Raw genomic sequence first — 23781 nt, forward strand, 5'->3', positions numbered from 1 at the left:
GTTTTAATAGAATCTTCAGGGCTTAATTATGGATTTTATCTTTTTGAACCAAAAGCAGCAGGTAACTCTGGAAATTGGGAATTATAGCAAGGTAAAAGGTGTGTTTTCCCCTTTTCTCTGAGGGAGGCCGATAGTTTATTGAATTGTCAAATAAGTCGTTATCAAAGAAAGGAAATAATTCTGTTTTCACAATTATAAATTATCAGAAAAGTCAGATCTGTACACTTTGAATTTAGGTCTTAAATAAAATGAGAAAAGAAAAAGAAGTTGATTCCACCATTCTTTTCCTACAATAGTGGTTTTCACTGGGCAGCCTCCCTGCCCGCATCCTTCCTAAAAGATGTTTGGCAATATTTGGAGACACTTTTGGTTGTCATAACTTGGAGGTTGCTACTGTCACTTTGTAAATAGAAGCAAGCTGCTACTAAACATTCCAAGGTGTACATAATAGCCTCTCAGAACAAAGAATTCTCAAAGTATCAATATTGCAAAGGCTGAGAAACCCCAATAGAACAGAGCCATATAAGAACTTTATTAAAAAAAAAAAAAAAAAAAAAGAATTTTATTCCCTCCAGAGTTAGGTACCTGAAAAGTTGGTTCTTTTTTCCCTCTTCTAGGCATCAAATGAAATCTAAAAATACTATAAATAAGGTTGTTAAAACTCTTACTTTCTAATCATTCCCTTCCCAAGCTTCTTTGATATTGTTGTTATGTATTTTAGTTCTACCTTGTTTTAATTTTTATGTCAGATATTATTGTTACTGTTATTATTGTTTTATAGTCAGTACTTATTTGGTTTTACTATGTATTTTGCTCACTGTTTTTTAATTCCATCAGTGCATTCATGTTCTGTAACTTTTCCTTGCCTGAATTTTCTTTAGTGAGAATCTGCTACTAGCAAAAATCTCTAATTTCTGTTAATCTAAAATGTCTTTATTTTACCTTATTTTTTAAAGATATATTTGCTTTTAATAGAATTCTAGGTTTATAGTTATTTTCTCTTAGCACACTAAAGATATTACTCTATCACATCCTATCTTAAAACATTAAAGATATTATAACATTTTCTTTCCATTCTTGCTTTTGAGACATCTGCAATCAATCTAATTGTGATTTTTTTTTTTTTTTTTTTTTTTTAAGTAAGCTTTCTCTCTGGCTGCTAATAAGATCTTCCCTTTGCCCTTGGGATTTCCAATCCAATTTTATCATGTTTCCAAATAAAGCTTTTTTGGTAACTTCTTGTTCATTTTTTTATTCTATAATCTATTTAATGTCAGCAGTCAAAATGAGGAAGGAAAGAAAAAGGATTTTACATTTTTCCTATACCTATAACTTGACATTGTTAAAAATGAAAACAGAAATAGGTATGTTTGCTCTGTCTACAGTGAGCTTGCAACATAGCTAGGGACATAAAAAAAGACATCTATGGTGAGTATTTACAAATAATATACTATGGAATGCACTAAGTACAAAATCAGTGGTGCAAATTTAGTCATATAGAAGACAGAGGGATTAGTACAGGCTATAGCTGTTAATGTTAATTTCTTGGAGAGCATGAGACTGAGTTGTTTCTTGACTACTGTGTTCTCGGAGAATTGGTCTTTATCTGAACAGTGACCATGAATTTACCAATGTGTTTCTTTTTTTTTTTTTTTCTGATAAAGCAGGGTTTTTTGTTTTTGTTTTTTTAAAAATTTCATTTATTTATTCATGAGAGACAGAGAGAGAGAGGCAGAGACACAGGCAGAGGGAGAAACAGGCTCCATGCAGGGAGCCTGACGTGGGACTCAGTCAGGCTGAGTCAGCCCTTCCCTGGGCTGAAGGCGGCGCTAAACCGCTGAGCCACCTGGGCTGCCCACCAATGTGTTTTTAAAGTAATAGAGTTAGTAAGGGGTGTAAAGAGAAAGGAACAGTAGAGATTATGTCTTGTCTATCATACTAATTTTACTATAGAAACTGTAAAATGGTATTTCTAAAGTGTTTTTTTAATTATTTATTCATGAGAGACACAGAGAGAGAAGCAGATACATAGGCAAAGGGAGAAGCAGGCTCCCTGTGGAGAGCCTAATGCAGGACTTGATCCTAGAACCCTAGGATCATGACCTGAGCTGAAGGCAGATGCTCAACTACTGAGCCTCCAAGGTGTCCCTAAAATAGTATTTCTAGTTTAAAAACTTGGTCACTGTCACAGGGCCACTGTTTTCTGGTGAGAATATTATGTGAAGTATTACTATGCAAAACCATAAGGAAAACCTTAAGAATTTCTCAGCTTACTCTCAGAAGTAATTAGGGATTTTAAAGTATTTCGTCTGCTGTGTGTGAAAATCATACTTTTGATGTAGATTATCTTCTGTTATGAAAGTCAGTAAGGGCTTAAATAAGTAAAAATGTGACCTATTCAGTAGCTTTCTTATAAAGTTCTAAATATTTTTGTGACTTCCAGCAATTAAATTATATGATTAAAAAGTAATGTTTACTTGTTATGAAAGTATAGTTCAAATACATGACACAGCTAGGTCTCATTAGAAGGGAAATTCTATCTATATTTTTCCTTAAAAAGAAGAATTTTGTCTATATGCCCTGAACTTCTTCAGGATTATAGTATTATAAAGTTCACTGGGAACTTGCAAACTACTAACTAGGATAAAGGCATCAACTGCTTCAAAAATAAAAACAAAACTGCTTAACTAGAGTTATAACCAAAATCTGCGACTCTAGCTAGGCGTAATCTAACAAAAGAACTAACTTTTTGGGGCGCCTGGGTGGCTCAGTCAGTTGGGCTTTTGCCTTCAGCTCAGGTCTTGATTCTGGTGTCTTAGGATGGAGCCCCATGTCGGGCTCCTTGCCCAGCAGGGAGCCTGCTTCTCCTTCTCCCCTCTGCTTGTGCTCTCTCACTTGCTATCTCCCTCTCTCTCTCTCTCTCTCTCTCTAACAAAGTCTTAAAAAAAAAAAAAGTCTTTACAACCTACACTTTATTGACTTTATGACAAATTAGAAGAGAGATTAAAAGCCTAAAACATATTGTGCTGTCCCAGAATGATAATTTTAGAACTCAAATGAATTCAGAAGCCTGAAAGGTAGATGAATTTAACTTGTGAGAATTTCAAATCACTTTAGAAATAGACTTAGTCCATATTTTCCAATCTATCTATATATTGTGGTTACACAGCCCTATTTTAATAAACAGAAATATTTGATATGATTGTGTTACTATTTATATAGAGATTTTCATTATTTTTCTCTGGAAATATGCTTGGATTGCTTATCAGTCATCAATAATGATTTCTTGAGCTCCTGATTAATGCACAAGGGCATTGTGCTACGAGGTATGATGGGACAAAGCAGTTTAGAATTATGATCCTGCCAAACGAACTTTATCCAGTTAGGCAAGTATAGCTGAGGTTAAGTTGCACCCTTTACCATTGACACATTTTGTGATTTGATCCAGTTACATAGCCCCTTTAAATTTCAGTTATCTCATCAGACTATTTATTTTGAAGATGATGTGAGTTGGCACACAGAAAATGTATAGTGGTATCTGTGATACATTTTAGGTGATCAGTAAATTCTCAGCCTGAGTAATAATTATATAAGCTGTTCTCACATCGATAGCTGAGTTTTGCTGTTTAATCTGGAAAAGGGGACACTTTAAGTCTTTCTACTAAGAGATATTAATAGGTGGAATTATTTTGATATAAGTAACTTCAAAATTCCTTCAAGATGAATGTCAAAGTAGTATAAAAGACAGTTTAAATTAATAAAGATAAAACAAACTGACTTATATATCTTTAGTTAATACTCTGCATTTTATTAGGTACCTTATATTGCATTTTCTAAACTTAATTCCCTGCAACCAAGGTTTGAGAGGACAAGTTTAAATTTCATCCAGTGGTCCAAATAACAGTGACTAAACAAACATAGGCTATCTTGCTTTTTACATTCTTCATTTAAAAAAATATATATATGTTATTTAAAAAATAGAGTATGTATGTGACTAGTGTGGAGAAGGACAGAAGGAAAGAGAGGGGAAACAGACTCCTCTCTGAGTGGGGAGCCCTATGCAAGGCCCCTGAGATCATGACCTGAGGCAAAATCAAGTCAGACACTTAACCGACTGAGCCACCCAGGCGCCCACTTTTTACATTCTTAACAAGCTATTACATTGTTTATAAATTTCAGAATTATATGGAAATAATAGTTATATAAGTTGAGGTAATTTAAATGTATCAGGGAAAATCATTGTATAAAGAAATCTCAGCATATTCTTAAGCAATCTATATAATAATCATATTTTATTATATAAGTGTTATGATTTCTTCCTTGAAATATTTTGCTCATCCTTTGAAATCTTGGCATACTATAAAAGAGGTTCAAGCAAAACGTTTCTCTTTTAGGGACCCCCCTTAACTAAATGTATACCTTCAACTTGATACATGTTTCAAACATAAGTTTTTCTGAGTAAAATATAGTTTGTTCTTTCCAGAGGAGGTTGTGTTAAACTATTAAAGAACAGATGACTAGGAAAACCTAGTCAATGCGTTGGGACGTGAGTAGGGAAAATAAGGGTAACAGTCCTCAGTCTTGCTTGTGCTTGATAATCACTTGGGGTGCTATTAAGAAATGTACAAATTACCATTCCCACCCTAGACAAATGAATGAAAACTTCAGGGGTTGAGTTCTGGAATTGTCATTTTAAAAAGCACACACGCTTCCTACCCTATGTATGAGGAGCCTCTTCTCCAAGCACTCTGCTCCCTCCAGCACACCCTCAGCTGAACTCCTCTTCAGCAGGCTTCCACGGATCTTTTCCCTACTCTTTTGAGTGGTGTGTTCAATGTATTTAGAACCCTTCTATGTGAGCTTCAGATCTCCTGTGGCGAAACAAGTTTAAATTTCAGTTTAAGGAGGTAATTTATAAGTCCACTGTATTGCTTCTTTCCCCAATAGATAAATCATTCCCAGATCCTCCATTTTATAGACATGAGTTAAAGATATTACATTGTGTTTTAAAATGTTAGAAATTTTAAGAGGAACCAATTTAAATCGGTATTTTACAATTTCTGATCTTCAGGATCAGTACCAACTATGTTCTTAAGCAATGAAATACACACACACACACACACACACACACACGCATGCATGCACATTTGGGTATTTTTTTTAAATGTTTATTTTTTATTTTTTATTTTTTTTTAAGATTTATTTATTTATTTATTCATGATAGACATAGAGAGAGGCAGAGACACAGGAGGAGGGAGAAGCAGGCTCCATGCCTGGAGCCTGACGTGGGACTCGATCCCGGGACTCCAGGATCACGCCCTGGGCCAAAGGCAGGCGCCAAACCGCTGAGCCACCCAGGGATCCCCCCACATTTGGGTATTAAACTGACCACTCTAAATAAGTCATTAACACTTTCATTTTATGATATATACTTTAGCTAAGTTAGTATTATTTATATTAAATGAATTTTTAACTGGATATCAAAATAAGTTATTCCAATATTATGAGATTAAATGCAAGTGGAAGTAGTCTCTTATCACTCAGAACAATTCATCTGAGGATTTCTTTTCATGATAAAATTTTCCTGTCTAAGGAGATATATATTTAAAGTGACATCCTTGCTTTATTTAATTACTTTTGGAAAGTTTAAAGGCATATATACAGTAAGAAAATTTAAATTAAGAAATTGCCTGTAATTTAATATCTATAACATTTATTTATCATGTAAGTGCCAAAATACTTTATCCTTTCTGAAGATTCCAAGTAAGATGGCGCAAGTAACTTAAAGGTTAAACTCAGAGCTGAAATCAGTTATTACCATAAATATCAGCCAAGAATCTGAAAATGACATTTTCTTTGTAGGATTCAACAGAGCTTGACAGAGACTGTTGTGCTTCTGTTTTATTGCCATGATTAAAAGTGCAGCTGTTTGTTAGAAAGGTCCCACAGTTTGGACCAAAAAGACTGTTTGTATTACCAAATAAATAATGGTGTCTTATATCTTTTAAGCTATAATAACACTTATACTGACATCCTGGGGGAATATTTGGGTATACATGTCAGTATGAGTTCATCACCCTTGTGAAAATAATATATTAACTAAGTAGAAAATACCAGATTCTTAACCTTCAGTTTTACTTATGCTTTAAGCCTCTGAAGTTTGTGCTACTGATTTCGTGAAACCAGCCCTGTCTTATTATAGTAGTTTTAATGACAAGCGGTCCAAACCCAGCCAAATGAAACCCATAACTGAGGTTGACCCATGTCTCTTTTACTGTCTTCTTGTGTACTGTGAATGTGACTGTTGGTACAGCATTTTGGTGTTACTTCAGATTGACATCTGACATGCTCAATTGTTGTTTAGTGTGTGCTGATAGACACCCAAATGTGTAATCTCAAGAGTTTGTAGTGGAGCTTGTTATGTGCAGCCAGAGTTTTCTTTATCTGTTAAAATTCCCTCCTGAGAACTTTTTCTTCAGTTTTCCTTAGCATTCAAGCCCTAGTTCCAGCTTAGGAATAGGGAGGGCATCTTTTCCTTCCAAGAAGAGGTTAGTTTACTTCTCTGACTCCATTATATCTTAAGTTCTCATTAAATGTGGCATTGCTATTTGTTATTCTCTGCTTGTGTTTTTTCTCTTCAAGGACATTAATTTATCATTTTGTGATCATGTAGTGGAGTATATTTAGGAGACTCATCTATTTATTTAGATGGGTTGGGTTAGTTAGTTAGTTGGGTTTCTTTTTTCTTTTTTTTTATTATGCTTCTTAAATGGAGTATTTTCACTATGAAAGAATTTTTAAGAATTGATACTAAGGGCATAGTATTTCCAGTCACTATTTTAATGGTGTAAATACATTCAGTTAAAAATATGAAAGGATTATGAATTATGCATTATGATTTTTAATGGCTTTTTGTCATAATGTAATAAAATTTGGATTAGTTTCATTTTAGAAAAAAACTTACTTGATTTTCACAAAATCTTACGATCTCACTTCCTTCAGAGATTTAATAGTAGATTACTCTCCTGAGGCCTTTTTTTGTTAGGATTTAATTTCCTCTACCCAGATTGTCAGGTTCAAAAATGAGTTCTTATGAAACATTAAAATGCGCGACTCTTCAGTGAAGAGAAACTGGCCATAGATTTACTTTCTTTATTCTTAGAAGAATTCAGTAATTGTTCAGTGCATTTTCAGGTGGGAGTACAAATTGAAAATAAGGTATTTGGTAAAGATGTTGGACTCTTTGTATGAGATATTGAAAAAAAGATGAATCAGTTAATTTGTATTAACTAAAAAATTACATATTTCTATCTATAAAAAAACAAATGATGTTATTTTTAATGCATTAAGTTAGTACAGAACAGTTCTTCCTCTTTTATTTATCATTAAGATATATATTTTTATGTAAATAAAGCATTTTTATGGGGCTGATGATAAAATCTATTCACCAAAAAAAGTACTATCTAAAATGTAATATTTACACTTACAAAACAGAAAGTGAAAGTTCCTTTATAATTCCAACTCCAGTTGAACAGTTTGATATATTTTTTTCATAATTTTTTTATATTAACAGATATGTAATTATATTACTGTTCTGTGGCATACTTTTTTTTTTCTTTTCTTTTGGATACATTTTCCTATGAGCACAAATATCTTCCTCATTGTATTTAACTACTGTAATTCATGAAGAATGTGATATGAATTACTTATCCCAATCCATTATTTGTGGACACTCAGCTTTTAATTATTTTTTTTCTTTTAAATGATGTTTTAGCAAATGTCTTTGTGCTTATTTACCTACCTTTTTTTTTTTTCAGTTTAACTTGGATAAATTTTTGGAAGTGGGATTTTTAGGTTACATATATGCATATTTATTAGTGTTAATCATTTATAAGTGAGGTATATAATGCATATGAAGATATAAACATTATCAAGAATAATCGAGGTTTTAAAAACCCTAAACCTTAACACTAAGGTTAACCTTAACACTTAACACTTTAAAAACCTTAACACTAAGGTTTATAAAAAATCTTATTCTTTTTGCCTTTATTCAGTTATTAGTATAGTCAGTATGTTTATCAGCTTTATATTTTTATTTTTATAAAATTAAGTTATTTTGAAAAATATAAGTAACGAAATCAGTAAGCCTTACAAGTTTTTAATTGGGATTTTTAAATTTGGACTTTGGTATTAAATACCTGAGTTCCAGTCTTTGCTCTCTTGCTTACTGGTAATTTAGCCTTGGGCAGTCTTCAAACCCTCTATGCCCAGCGTCCCCATTTTTAAAATAAGTAGTACACTTGCAGTGATGAGCACTAGATGTTATATTTAAGTGAATCACTAAATTCTATATCTGTTACTAATATTACATTGTATGTTAACTAATTTAAATAAAAACATGAAGAAATGTAAAAAATTAAAATAAAATATGGGCAATAAAAAGACTTAACTCATGGTATTTCTTTGTATGTTAAAGTAATCCCCTTGAAGTATTTAATACAAAGCCTTAATTTGTATTATGTGCTCAAAAGAAATGCTAGCTGTTACTATTATTTAATGGATTAATGAATGATTACCAATTTAAATAATAAGGAATATATTATCTTGTGTATTCATAGTCCAAGATCATTGAAGATAACATTTTAGTATTTGTGTTATATCATGTTAATTTGCTGATCTTGACATAGAGAATCTAGTTTGGGATTGGCAGGTTCAGTGAAGTAGCATGTCTAGTCTTCTCTGTTTTTTTTCAAGATTAGGGTGGGCAGTAGTAGATGTATATAGTTTGAAACTAAGTAACAGACTCCTTGTAGTCTAGATTCACCTGCTGCACCATGAGTTGTTGAGAATAGAAAATAAGTCCTCACAGTTTGAGACATGGTAGTTAGTGTTCAATATACATTGAATGAATGAGAGAGTGCATTTTAGATAAAGGCAGGAATATAGCTTAAGTTTTGCATTTAATAATATATCTGATCTGTGATGAAATACAGTCTTGGGTGAGGCCACAATTCTAATAGGTATTGGAGGTAAGAAGAGAACCCACTGTTTTTTCTGTTCCTAAACTGTCCAGAGATGCCTTTGAGTAACTAGGTGTATTAAGATCAAAAATAGAATGTCAGAGAGGAGACTGGAGGGATACACGATTTAAAATAATTTGAAGCATTTCAGAAGAGTAACTCAATTATCTTTTTGTCTCTGGAGGGTAAAATTGTAGGAATAATAAGAACTTTTTAATACAAAATATTTTTGAAAAACTTAAGAGCTCATTTAGGCTTCTCTATTTAATTAGATACTTCTTTAGCTTTTCCATTTTCTAAAGAAGTCACTTGTATCTTGTATCTCTTTTCGTGTCTCTTTTTACATAGGTGTTATTTTGATGTTTCAAAAACTAGAAACCTTTAAATAGTGAAAAATTTCCTATTTTATATCTGTTCCTCACCTGCTCAGATCCCTACTTCTTTATTTAATAATCGCCATGTTTAGGTTTTATGTATTTATTTTGAATCTTCAGAAACAATGATAGATTCTGAGTACCTTCTCCCCACCCCCACCAGATATGAACAAAAAATAGCATATTGCATACTGTTCTGCACCTTCCTTTTTTCACATAAGCAAATATTTCCATCTCAGTAATAGGAAATGTTACTATTCTACACAGAGTTTTTTTTTTTCCTGCATAGAATTTTTTTATGGCTTCATAGAATTCCATTATATTGATGTGCCATAATTTATTCACGTAGTACCCTATTGATGACAGTTGGATTTGTTTCTAGTTTTTGGTACCACAGATAATTTTGTGATGAGTACTCTTGTGCACAGTTTTGCATGTGTGCAAGTATGCTTTTTTTTTAAAAGTGGAATTGCTAAGCCCAAGATTATATACATTTGTGAGAGAAAGGTTGCTGTGTTCCCAAAATGAAATAAGCCATATTTTAAAAGAATGCATTTGTGTTCATTGGAAAGTGTCTATCTATAACATTGGGTTTCAAACCATCATTTCACATTTTGATTCCATATACCCAAACACAAGCAAAATTTTTGTGTAACAGTATTTGCCCTTATCATATATGATATGCTGCACTATTTTTTTTTTCTTTTCTATTCTTTAAAAATGCTGATCACAATTCACTAAGTTGATTTCATAACCCACTACTGGAGAGTAAAGCCATATATGAAGTACACTGACCTGGAGTTTAGTTGACTAACTCAGTTGGTATATGTGGGGGATCCCTAGCTGAACTATATAGTCTCCTAAGAATTTCCTATAACTCTCTTACAGCTAAAATAAAGAACTAAGCATAATTTAACTGATTTTTACAAAGTCTCTCAGAAATGATGTTTTGTTATCTTTGAATTCAGAAGTTATATATTTTAAAATAATAGCACATATTGCTATATCCATATTAAAAGATATAAATATGTAAAAACACAGGTATAAAAATTTGGATTTGGATTGGGGACAAATCAGTGAAGCAGTTTCTTGAGGATAAGTGATTTCTTGAGGATAAACAATAAAGAGAATATTAAATATTTCTGACAACATTTTTTATGTATTCTTCCTAAGGGATGAAATTCTATGACATTTTAAGTGTTTGATTATTTTTAGAGTTTCTAATACTACCTTAGTGTCAAGAAGATTTTTAAAATATAAAAATATGTTTTGAAACATTGCCTTTTTTTTTTCCCAGAGCAAATGTAGCAGGGGTTGGAATCCAAGGTAATATCTAGTTTCACTGGAAGCTGCAGTGAACGAATGTAGGGAAAAAAATAATTTCGCTTGTTTTTATGATATCTAATAAAAAACATTTATCACACTTAAATAATGTTAGCAGAATAATATATACCCAGCTTTTGTTCTGGAGTTAGTCATTGTGCTCAACATGGAGTCTCTTAAATATTACATAATTTATGAAAATTCTTCAGTGATGCAGCTCATAGATGATAATTAGTTTAATTAGAATGACTCAGCTGAATCAAGTACAGAAGAAATATCACTGAATATTTTCTTTGTGCCAGGTACTATGGTGGGCATTAGGAAGACGAAGATGAAAAACAGATTCCCAACTCTTAGTGCTCTCATATTTTTTTTTTTTTTAAGATTTATTTATCTTTCAGAGAGAGCGAGCATAAGTGGGAAGGGCAGAGGGAGAGAGAGAATCTCAAGCAGACTCCATGCCAAGCATGGAGCCCAACATGGGGCTTGATCTCATGACCCTGAGATCATGACCTAGGTGAGGTGCTTAACTGTGCCACCCAGGCACCCCAGTATTCTCATATTCTAAAGGGAAGTAACTCCTTATATATATTGTTTAGCACTTTCAAGACTGCAAGTAATTTTTGTTTTATCAGGTGAAATATTTGTTAACCTTTAGTAAAGGTGAGTAATGAGGTTTCCATTAGGGCCAGTTTAGTATATGGTGCATGCTTAGACCTAACTGTTTTAGACTTTGGTTTGGAATATAGTAATAAGTATTAGTGACTTAGTCAATGTTGGAATAGAACATTAATTACATTCTTTAACACATGCAACAAATGATTACTTGTGGGGTTTTTGTTGTTTCTTTACTCACTACGGATAACTTTATTAGCAATAAGAGATTGGATAAAACTAATATGTTCTTTCTGTTCCCCCAAAGAATCCTCAGTATAGTTCATCTGAATTCCATGACCCACAGATTATGGCAGGGCCTTTGAGACCATGTTAAGGATTTTATATGCTATCCTAAGAGCCTTTCCTGCAATTCAGTCTGCTATGTTATGACAATATATTTATCAATTTTAAAACATTATATAAGTTAGCTGGGTTCTTTCTGGAGCTGCACTGTTTAATACAGTGGCCACTAGTTACATGTGCTGTTGAACAGTCTGGAGGGAGTTAGGGGTGAAAGGATAGGCAAATAGGTGAAAGCGATTAAGAGGTACAGACTTTCAGTTATAAAATAAAGAAGCCACAGGATGAAAAGTACAACATAGGGAATATAGTCAATAAGATTATAATAATTTTGTATGGTGACAGATAGTGCTTACACCTGTCATGGTAAGCATATTGTAATGTATAGAATTATCAAGTCTGTATGTTGTACACCTGAAATTAATATGTCAGCCATACTTCATTTTTAAAAAACTGAAAGCAAAATAAAGAAATATGGTTAATCTGGATTGGGATGAGGTTTAAGTGTAAAATATACCTATCTTCCCAGGCCTGTTATGTAAAAAAGAAAACTAATTTTTATTATGTATTAAAAAGAATATTTTAGATACATTGGGTTAACTAAATTTTTATAAAATTTCAATTTTTAAAAACTTTTAAAAATGTTTCTGCTAAAAAATTAAAACTTACATATTGGTTTACATTTCCTTTTTAAAATTTTATTATGGGCAGCCCCGGTGGCACAGCGGTTTAGTGCGGCCTTCAGCCCGGGGTGTGATCCTGGAGGCCCGGGATCAAGTCCTGCGTTGGGCTATCTGCATGAAGCCTGCTTCTTTCTCTGCCTGTGTCTCTGCAACTCTCTCTCTCCCTCTCTCTCTCTAAAAATAAATAAATAAATAAATAAATAAATAAATAAATAAATAATCAATCTTAAAAAAATTATTATTGAAGTATAGTCTAAAATTTTATTTTAGGTCTGCTACTAATGTATAACCTTGTATAAAGTCACTGTAACTCTCTGAAAATGAGTTTTTTCTTTTAAATCCTTGACTTTTCTATTGACACCCAAAGTCAGATGCAATTGCCTGTTTGAGATTTCTATTTGGACATATAGTAAGTTCTTAAAATATAGTGTTTTTTCTTTTCTTCTCTCAGCCTGTCCTCTTAATTTCCCTTATATAGATAGCTTCAGCAGAACTGCCATCCATCTACTTAAGGGAAAAAGGTTGTCTTTGATTTATCTTTTTTTTAACCCACTCTCACATTTAAGTCATTATCAAATTCTATTAGCTGCACGTCAGAAACATAATCTGTATCCCCCTACTTCACTTTTCACTCATGTAATGCATCATTCTTCACTTGTATTACTAGCATAGTTGTCTACCATTTCCAAATCTGATCTTCACATCGTAGACGAGTAGACCTTTAAAAAATATACTTGTCATTCCTATACTTAAAATCGTACAGAGACTTTCTCTTATGTTACAAGTAAAAATTCAGGCTCTTTACCATGACTTACTGTAGTTTCTTCATGACTGCTGTCTGTCTCCCTTTCCCAACTGCTAATGATCTCTTCCTCTGTATTATATTTACTTTCTTTGAAGGGGAGGTGTATGCGAAACTACCTCCAAAGGCTGTAGGAGCCCTAAGACTGAAGATAAAGGCCAATAAGTCCAATTTGACAAGAAATTATTTATTAAGGGGACTTACAGATAGAAGTGTGTCTTGGATAGCTGCAAGAGGAGTAGATCTCTACAACCCCATTTCTCTTTAGACTTGCTTTTATAGTCCTAGAGACTGGGAGTACATGCTGGGGATCATCCAAGAGGAGAATGTTTAAGAATAAGTGTCGTATTTCCAGGGGGACATCAAGGATGTTATGTCCCAAGGGTGTACTTAAGGATGTGGTTAAATAAAAGAAAAGAATGTAGGAAGTGAAGGGGACTGTGTGCTATAAGTTACAGGTCACAGAGCCCTCATCATGGCAGAAATGTCCAAAATGGCATTGGTCTGGTTCATGTATATACCATCTATTAAAAATTAATACATATCAGAGTTTGAAATAATCTGTTAAGTCATATCAGTGCTTGAAATAATCCGAATGTATTTTCTCTCTCCTACCTTTATTACAAGTTGTGTAACTACCTTTTTGACCATTTAAACAATAAATAAATATAGCAATAAATATTTGCCAGCTGAGCAGGTGATGATCCCAGCACATGAAAGGTGAAATTTTCTTTAATATATCAAGAAGGCCTAAATTCATCTATTTTAGAATGATTATTGAAAATGGTTTTATGAACATACAAGCAATGAGTAAAAGACCTTTAACTGAAAAAGAACCTAATATATTTAATTATCTAATGAAAACTCAAAGATGTTATGTAAGATATTCATATAAATTGTTTAATTTTGAACCCCATGGCTATTCAGTAGTTTATGGTGGGGAACTTGCTTTGTGAGGGATATCAGAGTGGTAGGATTCCAGCAAACAAAGCTTAGACAGAGCATACTGAATGGCAGTCATCTCTTTTTACTTTATTTTTGAAGATTTTATTTATTTATTCATGAGAGACACAGAAAGAGGCAGAGGCAGAGACAGAGGCAGTGGGACTCGATCTCAAGACCGTGGGACCATGACCTGAGCCGAAAGCATACACTCAACTGCTGAACCACCGAGGCATCCCTCTTCTTACTTTAAAATGTTGAGCCTAAGTCAGGTGCTTTCTAGAGCCAGGCAAATCTTAATCTATGAAAATTATACAATGTATGTCTTTGGTATCTATATGATTTTTTCCTAAATATATGCTGAAATTATATTCTCTACTGTTAGAATAATTTAGACATAATCTTATGATATTCACATTAACGTAGAAGGGGTAGTAGCATGGTCCTGGCTCATCTTAAATACCTAATAAATGCATTTTAATTGGCAGTATTAAGTACTTTATTTGATTATTATAAATAGTTATTTCAGTATATCTAGTGTACATTTTTGTTCTCCCAGGTAAATAGTATCATCCAGATTATTTTTTAAAGTAAAGTGTGTACTTCACTGCAGCCTGTATAGCCAGTGTTTTATGAGAGATATTTGAAACATGTATTTTCCTGAAATTGCATAAATGAGTCATGACATTCCTGAAAGATTACCAGTCTGAGGAATCCAAAATCTATGTAAGCAAGGGGATTTAGGAGAAAGCTTATAATATTTAAAATATTTTTTGATCTGATTATGTTTTAAAAATGCTTCTACTAGGGCACCCCGGGTGGCTCAGCGGTTTAGCGCTGCCTTCAGCCCAGGGCATGATCCTGGAGACCCGGGATTGAGTCCCACGTCAGGCTCCCTGCATGGATCCTGATTCTCCCTCTGCCTGTGTGTCTGCCTCTCTCGCTCTCTCTGTGTCCCTCATGAATAAATAAATAGATAAATTAAAAAAAATGCTTCTACTAATTCAAAGGGAGAAGAGTATATATTTATAATGTCTCTGAGCAGAACATAAAACCTTTATGATAAATGAGACATGAGATACTCAGTTTTCTGTTTTAAAGTAAACACTAACATGATAAAAATAATTTCAGTTTTAGCTTTATGCATTAATTTATAAAATCAATACATATATTTCTTTTAAATTAGAAGATTACCAAGTATTTGGAAGCAATGACTTTTAGTGCCATTTAATTAGACATTAGTGCATGTGTGATATATAAATAAAACAATGAATATTATTACTATTTACTTCTAAATTTGAGTCAAATAGAGTTTTGATATAACTACACTTTTCTTCCTCTTTAACCTTTCAGTTAGGATATTTGTGTATATAATTTGAATATCATTCAACTATAAGAAATCTCTTATGAATAATTAACTTAATTATCACATGTTCCAGTAGCTTTCAGACACAATTTGAAATATATTGAGTTCTCCATTGATATTTTTTGATACTGTTACAGTTGCTGTGTTTGCACACTTTTTATTTTTTATGAACAAGTTTATTGATTAAATTTCTTTATTTTAGTTCCTAAATTCAAAATGAAAAACAAAAACAAACAAACAAAAAAACTTTTGGGGAAGGGAGAAGATGTGCTGTTTTAAGTAATTTCTAAATTTGCTTTGTTTTGTTCTTTTGGGGTTTTATTTTTTTTAGAGATTTTATTTATTCATGAGAGACACAGGAAGAAAGAGAGGCAGAAACATAGGCAGAGGGAGAAGCAGGCTCCATGCAGGTAGCCCGATGCGGGACTCGGTCCCAGGACTCCGGGATCACACCCTGGGCCGAAGGCAGGTGCTAAACCACTGCGCCACCCAGGCATCCTAAAAGTATTTTATTTCATTTCATTTCATTTCAATTTAATTTTATTAATTAATTCATTTTTGCCTAGAACTGTTTTTATTTTTTCATTGATTGACAACTAATTGATCATCTGAATCATAGCTCTCATATTGTGTGCTAAAATGAGACAGATATTCTGCTGCCATGGAGAAAATAGACTAATTTCATTGTTTCATTGTTTCATGTTTCATTGTTTCATGTTAAGCTGCCTTCCAAGAAAGAGCCAGCCAGTCCAGTTTGAAATTTAAGAAACAGAAGCATTATTGGTGCTAATTATCCCAACATAATTTTTCTATTCAGAACTACTCCATGCAGTAAATATTAATCCCCTTTTCAAAGATAGGGAAACAGAGTATCCAGATGATTAAATCACATAGTCAGGAATAGGCACAGCCAGTATTAGATTCCAAATCTTACTTAAAAGAACATGGCTTAAAAATCCAAAAAAAAATTGTCTTCCATTAAAAATACAGTACTTGCTTATCAGAGAGTATTTGGAAAAGTAGTAGGAAAGAAGAAAGTAAATTCGTGACTCTGATTTACAGTGGTAGCAATATCAACATTTGATTCTCTTTCCAGTTTTTTTGCGGCGTATATTTTTTAACGTAAGAGTGAACACATGGCATATCAAAATGGATATGTCAGTATTTTAAAAAATAACTTCTGATTTGAAAAGAAAAGTATGCACATTATTGAAAACTTAGAAAATACTCAAATCTATAAGGAAATTAAGTCTCCTAGAATCTCACAAGCCAAAAATAACCTTAGTTAATATTTTTATATATTCTGTTAATTGTTAAAAACTTTTTTGTCAGTTTTTTTTTTTTTTTTTTTTTTTTGCATAGCTTATAATTTGTAAGACCTTTTTAACAAAGGTCTAGGTGGATGATGGCAAAGAACTTGGTAACAAATAGTATTTGCCACTCCAATGATTCAGTAGTTTTCAAGAGGCAGAAAATAATCACTCACATTTCCTGTCCAATCATATGGTCATCAAAAATGTGTAAGCCTTATTGCCTGTGCTAAGTTTCCACTAAAGTGAACCTTGACATGGATTACCATATTTTTTTGTGTGTGTCTTTTTGCACTCAAGTGGGTATAAATCATTTGCATTGTAAGAATACTCCATACATGAAGGTTTCAGTACCAGGTAAAAACTTTTCTAGAAGAAAGATAGAGTTGGAATCTGATGAAAGGATTTTAAGTATCTTACAATGAAAATGTATAATGTGCCTTAAACATTTTACACACTGAAATTTATATCAGAGGGCCTTAACAAGAAAATAAGGCATCACTGACAATGGTGCAAGGAAGTTTTAAGGTGTAAGAGACTTGATATTGTATTAGCAAAATTCTGAAGAATTTATTATCAATACTAAAAACTTCAGTTGTACCTAAAGTGATAAACTTTTATGACCGCTAATTAAAGAAAAGCAACAGTGCAAGTTTACACGTTACTTAAGGCAAAGACTAAGAGCTAAAGAGAACTCTAGTTGGAATGTTGATTTTGTTCATTCAGCCTCCTCTTGGTTTAAAGACTCATGACACATTGAATGAAATCATCATAGGGGAAATTCACAGCACCTTGTTGAGCAGTATCCCATCTTTGAAAGCTGTCAGAGCTGGCATTTTGATGCAGCAGGTGATGTAGTCATTGAAAGTGATCTTGAAATTGGTGTCGTATCATTTTGCAATTGAATTCACAGCTTGGGAACTCAACCAAAATCCCATTGTGGTCAGGGCCCTCTGCAGTTCTTGAGGATCCACTGTTCCACTCCAGTCACTGTCAAAACTGATGAAGTGTTGTGTCCAACCCTTCATTACAGCCCAGAGTTCTTTAAATTCATTGAAATCCATTGTGCCTGACGTATCTGTACCCAGCATTGAAATCATAAGCCAACAAGTTTCCAGGTTAAAAGGTTTGTATCCTTCAGGTGTCAGGCGTCTCTGCAGTTCATCAGTTTCTGCTTGCCCATCCTGTACAGCTCCAGCAGCAAAGTAACTATACAGAAGATCCTGAGTTTGTCTGGAAAATGTAGGCCCTCCCAGAGCCCCTCCATACCTACCTGGGTAGTACCTGCTGATAGCACCAGAGTGTCCTAGATACACCAAGGTGCGAACTGCACCCCTCACCCCTCACTTGCAACAGTATTTTAAGGATTCTTTTGCAATGGTTCTTTTGAAATAAATGTAGAGACTTATTAATGGGCAAAATAAATCATAGTATAATATTAAATAATAAATTTGATGGTAATTTGTAGTTGGAACTAAGATAAACTGAATTCAGGTTCTATCTTTTCTGCAATCTATTAGCAGTGTGGACATGAGTGGTCATTTAACTTTTCTGGATGTCAGCTTCCTATGCTGACTTCTTCACATTGTCTTTCCAAAAAAAAGAAAAAAAAAAAAAACCCTTAGAGGTAGAGGAGTTTTTTGTGGTACTCTGGGCTTCATAGTCTGGTCATGGCTTTCTTTCTTTCTTTCTTTCTTTTTTTTTATCTTCATCATTTCTGCTATACCATCCTTCCATATCCTTTATACAACTATAGTTGACCCTTGTACAACTTGGAGGTTGGGGCACCAGCCTCCCATGTGGTCAAATCTTTATATAACTTTGGCTCCCTCAGAATTACCTTCTAGTAGCCCACTGTTTATCAGACGCCTTACTAATAACATAAATAACATATATTTTACATGTTGTATGTGTTGTATATTGCATTCTTCCAATAAAGTAAGCTAGGGAAAAGGAAACAGTAGGAAAATCATGAAAGAAAAAATACATTTATAGTACTGTACTATAAAAAATCTGCATATAAATGGATCTGCATAGTTCAGGAGTCAACTGTACTAACTTTTGGCTAGTTCCAGGTGTTTTTCTAAAAAAAAAAAAAAGATCTTATTTATTAGAGCACAAGCAGGGAGAGAGAAGCCAAGGGAGAGGGAAAAGCAGGCTCCCTACTAAGCAGAGACTCCAGGATCATGACCTGAATGGAAGGCAGATGCTTAACTGAGCCACCCAGGTGCCCTAGGTGTTTTTCTAATACTCTCTTTCATCTGAAATGGCATTCTTCTTACTGTCTCTTCTTCCCTTCAAATAACTCAGCATGGAGTCCTATCTTTATTATAGAAAACTAAAATGAGGGGATCCCTGGGTGGCTCAGTGGTTTAGCACCTGCCTTCAGCGTGGGGCATAATCCTGGAGTCTCGGGATCGAATCCCACATCAGGCTTCCTGCATGGAGCCTGCTTCTCCCTCTGCCTGTATCTCTGCTTGTGTCTCTGCCTCTCTCTCTCTCTCTCTCTCTCTCGAATAAATAAGTAAAGTCTTTAAAAAAAAACAAAACTAAAATGATATAATTTTCCCTCTCAAGCCACAAACTATATATTTTAAGGATAGTTTTAGACACTCTCCAACTTTTCTTAAGAAAATGAATATTTACACTGACATAAGATTTTAGTGTATTTATAAGTGGTCAGTGAATGACCGTTGAATAGATGTTCTAGACCTCAGTATGTACTAAGTTTGTTAGGATATTCTTCTAGTGCTCTAGTTTACTTCTTTCTTGAACTATAACCTTTAAGAACAAAATAAGTTTCTTATTCAAGATTGAATATAGGTTTTTTCTGAACTGCTATACATTTTGGTAGATCCAGTTTACTGTTTCTTTGGAGGATACTATATGTAAAGTGCATATCTTTTTAAAGATTTTTTTCCCCTGTTAACTTAATCGATCTATAAGTAAGTAAAAATTTATTTAGAGGCCTATGATGTTTCTGGCATTTGGTTAGGTATTACGGTAATACAAAAAGTAATAAAACTGAATCTTTAGTTTCAATTCAGTGTGTCAGATATACATAGGAATCAGTCATTTCAGTATTTGTAGTTAAGGGTTATACTGACCATATATAAAGAGGTTTCTATGAACCTTTAGTTGCTGAGAGATATAGTACCTTAAAATTTGTTGAAATATGGAAAAGTATAATTAAGTTAATGTAATAATTGCTTAGGGAATTGGGAAGGACTAGAGTTTACATTTGATCTTAAACTCGAATGATAATGAAGAGTTTCTCAGAGTTAGGAAAGGCATTATATGTAGTGCAAAGGTGCAAAGAATAGAATACTATTCAAGAGAATAGTATATATAAATAACAGTGGTGGAAAATAATAAGTGTTCACATTTTAAAAGGTTCTATTTGCTGTATATTCTGTGCCTTAGAAGATTTTGTGTTTCATAACCTGTATTGTTAAGATTGACAGTAAGAATTCTTTGAAACCTTCAAACTGGAATGTGACATCAGATTTGTAATTTAGAAATAGTAGACTCTGTATGTCTTGTCATGAGTCCATAAAAACTGTTTGGAAATTGCAACATTCATTCCCAGTACTATTTTAATAAGCTTCATATAAAAACAAAGATGACATAGGACAGTGATGATAATAGGTGCTATTAGTTTTATTTCAACACTTTTAATAAGTACCTACTCTGTATATACTTTGTCCTCTAAGGGGTTTATGAATTTTATCAATTAAAGACTGCAATTTTGAAGTTATAATATCTGAGTTCAGATGCTAGCTCCATCACTTATAGCTGTATGAACTTATATAAGTCTTTTAAAGTCTCAGTTTCTTCATCTATAAAATAGTCTGGTATGGTTATTACAAATAATTAGGATATTCATTTAAAGGATTTACCTTGTGATTGACCCCTAATAAGCATTCCATGAATATTGCCAATTTTTATTAATCTTTATAACTTCCTTTGTAACATTACTAATTTACAGATGTGGAAATAGAACTCAGAGATACTAAGTATCTTCAGGGTTGTAGTGGAAATAGTTGTGGAGCCAGTATTTTAACCTGGGCTTCTACAATTCCAATCTCTCCTTCCACTTATCCGCCTGCTCCCAAGCGTCAACTAAGCTGCTTTCTGTCACTATAGGTTAGTTTGTATTTTCCAGATTTGTATATAAATGTAACTATGCAGTATATATTCTTTTTTTTGTCTGGCTTCTTTTATTCAACAATCATTTTGAGATTCATTTATGTTGTTGTATCTCAATAATTTATTGCTGAGTAATATCCCATTTTATGAATATGCCACATTTTATTCATTCGTCTCTTGAACATTTGAGTTGTTTCTTGGTCTTAAGGTATCACAAATAAAGCTGCTATGAACATTTGTGTACAAGCTTTTGTATGTACATATACTACTTTCTTTTGGGTTCAAGCCTGGAAGTGATATGGCCAGATCATATGTTAATTGTATGTTTAACTTTTAAAAAATTGCCAAGTTGCTTTCCAAGGTGATTATACTATTTTACATCCCTAACCAGTAATAGGTATGAGGGCCAGTTTCTTCACATCCTCCTACCAACACTTGAAGTGGCCACTTTTAAAAATTTTAGCCATTTTAATAGGTGTGTAGTGTTACCTCATTGTGATTTTAACTTTAATTTTCCTAATGACTAATGATGTTGAGCATCTTTTTGTGTGTTTATTGCCATCCACATATTTCTTTTGGTGAATTGATTGTTCAAATCTTTTGCCCATTTTAAAAATTGAATTGTTTTCTTACTGTTGTGTTCAAAGAATCCTTTATGTATCTTGGATATAATTCCTTTATCAGATGTATATATACTTCACAGAGATTTTTTTCCATGCTGGCTTCTTTCATTTTCTTAACAATGTCTCTTCAAAAGATTGTTTTTTTTTTTTTTCATTTTGTTGAATTAAATTTAGTTCATCAATTTGTTCATTTGTAGGTTATGGTATATATAAGACATCTTGGCCTAACTCAGGACCACAGATATTTTCTCTATTTTTTTTTACTACGAGTTTTATAGTTTTACATTTAGGTCAGTGATCTGCTTTGAGTTAATTTTTGTATGGTGAGAGGTATGTGTTCAAATTTATTCTTTTTGCCTGTAGATACCCATTTGTTCCGACATCATTTATTGAATAATGCTATGCTCTGTCATCTGTAATGGCTTTAGGCCTTTGTCAAAAATCTATTGTCAGTATATGTGAAAGTTTGTGAATTCTCTATTCTGTTCTTTGATCTATTTATGCTATCTTTATGCTAATATAATGCTGGTTTGATTTTTTTCAGGGTTTTTTGTTTTTTTGTATTTTTTAAGATTCTATTCATTCCGGGGGGGCGGGGGAGGGCGCGGGGGTAGAGACACAGGCAGACTGAGAAGCATGCAAGGGGCCCAACGTGATACTTGATTCTGGGACTCCAGGATTACGCCCTGGGCCGAAAGCAGGTGCCAAACCGCTGAGCCACCCAGGGATCCCCTCCAGTTTTTAAACAATCTTTGAAATTGGTTAGTCTGAGCTCTTTTATGTTGTTCTTTTTCACAATTATTTTGTCTCTTCCAGGTCCTTTGTGTTTCCATATGAATTTTAGAATCGGCTTGTTAATTTTCGTAAAAAAGCCTTTTGAGATGTTGATTGGAATTGCACTAAACTTATAGATCAACTTGGGAAGAATTGACATCTTTTATAGAGTTTTCTTACATTTCATTTCTTCTAGCAAAATAATATAGTTCTCAGTATATATGTATTTTTCATTTAATTGATTTTTAATTTACTTTCAGATTTTTCCTTGCTAATATATAGAAATATAATTTTTTAAAAAACTTGAATTTCTTAAATCACATATTACTGTTGGGAAATTTTTGATAGATTCTGTTAGATTTTTTTGTATAGAAATCATGTCATCTCTGGAGCACCTGGGTGGCTCAGTGATTGAGTGTCTGCCTTTGCCTCAAGTTGTGATCCCAGGTGATCCCAGAGTACTGGGAACATGGGATCGAGTCCTGCATCGGGCTTCCCACAGGGAGCCTGCTTCTCCCTCTGTCTGTGTTTCCGCCTGTCTCTGTGCATCTCTCACGAATAAATAAATAAAATTTTTTTAAAAAATCGTGTCATCTCTAAATGAAAGCAGTTTTTGTCTTCAGTTGGCTAGGGATTAATCACTTTTGTTGATCTTCTCAAAGAATGAGCTTTTCTGTTTTCCATTTCATTGATATCCACTATGATTCTTACTCTTTCTTCTGCTTACTTTAGTTTTAATTTTCCCTTTTTTTTTTATTTTTTTTTTTTTATTTTGGAAAATGAAATTATAACCTTGAAACTTTCCTTCTTTTTTCATATAGGTGGTTAGTGCTATTGTTCCTCACTAAGTGCTTTAGCAGCATCCACAAATTCTCATATGTTGAGCTTTCTTTTTCCTTCAGTTAAGAATACTTATTAATTTCCTATTGATTTCTTTTTAATCCATGGGTTATTTAGGAAGTGTATTATTTAATTTGAATATTTGGATATTTCCTAAGGCTATTTCTGTTAAGGATATTTAATTTCATTCCTTTGTGATCAGATGACATATTTTATATGAATTATTTTTCAATTTATTGAAACTTGTTTTATGGGCCAAAATAGGGTATATTTTTTAAATGTTTTATGAACACTTGAAGAGAATTTGTATTCTGCTATTGTTAGATGGATAAATGTCAATCAGGTCAAATTGGTTGATAGTGCTGTTCAGGTCGGCTATAATCTTGTTGATTTTCATGCCTACCTTGTTCTATCAAGTGTTGGGAGGGATGTTGAAATTATTTGCATGTCTATTAGTTTTTGCTCCATACTTTTGAAGATCTGTTATTAGATATATGAATACTTAGGACTGTTATGCCCTACTGATGAATTATTTTCATTGTCATTATGAAATGACTGTTTTTAATCCTGGTAATTCTCTTGGTTTTGAAATTTATTTTTTCTGACATTAATTTAACC

The 23781-nt window shown here is 33.1% G+C and overlaps 1 protein-coding gene and 1 pseudogene across 8 annotated transcripts in view; one reads left to right on the forward strand and one right to left on the reverse strand.

Moving 5' to 3' along the window:
- Positions 1–23781, forward strand: part of ASCC3 (activating signal cointegrator 1 complex subunit 3) — a 335679-nt gene that overhangs the window by 70476 nt on the left and 241422 nt on the right. The gene's annotated exons all lie outside the window — the stretch shown is intronic.
- LOC144317867 (sorcin pseudogene) lies at positions 17516–21932 on the reverse strand (annotated as a pseudogene).

This window comes from Canis aureus, chromosome 7 (genome assembly GCF_053574225.1).
Source record: "Canis aureus isolate CA01 chromosome 7, VMU_Caureus_v.1.0, whole genome shotgun sequence".
In the NCBI taxonomy this organism is placed as follows: Eukaryota; Metazoa; Chordata; class Mammalia; order Carnivora; family Canidae; genus Canis; species Canis aureus.